This window comes from Opisthocomus hoazin, chromosome 8 (assembly GCF_030867145.1).
Source record: "Opisthocomus hoazin isolate bOpiHoa1 chromosome 8, bOpiHoa1.hap1, whole genome shotgun sequence".
In the NCBI taxonomy this organism is placed as follows: Eukaryota; Metazoa; Chordata; class Aves; order Opisthocomiformes; family Opisthocomidae; genus Opisthocomus; species Opisthocomus hoazin.
Genome location: NC_134421.1, coordinates 7,565,745 through 7,566,735, shown reverse-complemented (window position 1 = coordinate 7,566,735; position 991 = coordinate 7,565,745).

The following is a 991-nucleotide window of genomic DNA, read 5'->3' as shown; positions in this document are numbered from 1 at the left end:
TCTGCAAAAATAAAATGTCAATAAAATAAATTATTCACTACTGCATATTCTGGTGCTCTGTGAGAATATAAATAGGACATATTTTACCACATAACCCGCCAAGCCCTTAGGGAAGTAGTGTTGTGACAGAAGGAGGTGTTGGTTTACTGCTTCTGCCAAAACAGAGGGATCCCACAGACTTGTCTTGGACATAAACAGATACGGGAAGAGGTCATTGGTTGGCAGAGGGAGAGCAAAACAGGAAAATCACAAAAGCATGCGATGAAGCTACCTTGTACCAAGAGCAGGAGGCAGCATCCTTAGCAGCACAATTGTTATTGATAGCAGTTCCTGTAAATTTGGTTTTGAGAAACAAAGTGTTTCTGTGAATCAATGGCTCAGTGCATCCCCATGCCCTCCTAATCCATGAAAAAACACCTCAGCCTCACTTTTTCAACTGTTCTCACCTCCCCGATTCCTGTCCTGAGCACGCCGCTCTGCTGCAGCCTAGCACACAAAACTCATCCTGCCCCTGGGATTCAGACCCTGCCCCTGGGATTCAGACCCTGCCCACTCCTCGGGCTCCACTCCCTGGGTGTCTTCCTGCTCCCCAGCGAGGGGCTGTGGCTGGGCAAGCGAACAAAACAGTGGGAAATTCTCACTGGTAATTTATAGCACTGTCACTCCACTTCAAATTTGTCTCTACCAATAACCAAAGCTGAAGCCTTTTCTTCACAGGGGAGATAAACTTGATTTCAAATTAAGTGATTTCCAGATGCTTTGAGCATTCAGCACACATATCAAGTCCTAAAAACAAAAGGAACAACTTCATTAAACTGAGAAGATTTATACTTAGCAATTATTCATTCTGTAGCTGATAGAATAATGTTTTATTTCTCTGTAAAAAAAGCAGAGCATGATAGCAGTACTTGTACACACATTGTACAGTTCTCTCTGGTTTGCAGAAAATGTGAATAATAGAATTTAAAAGAGGCCCTTCTATTTTTTTCAT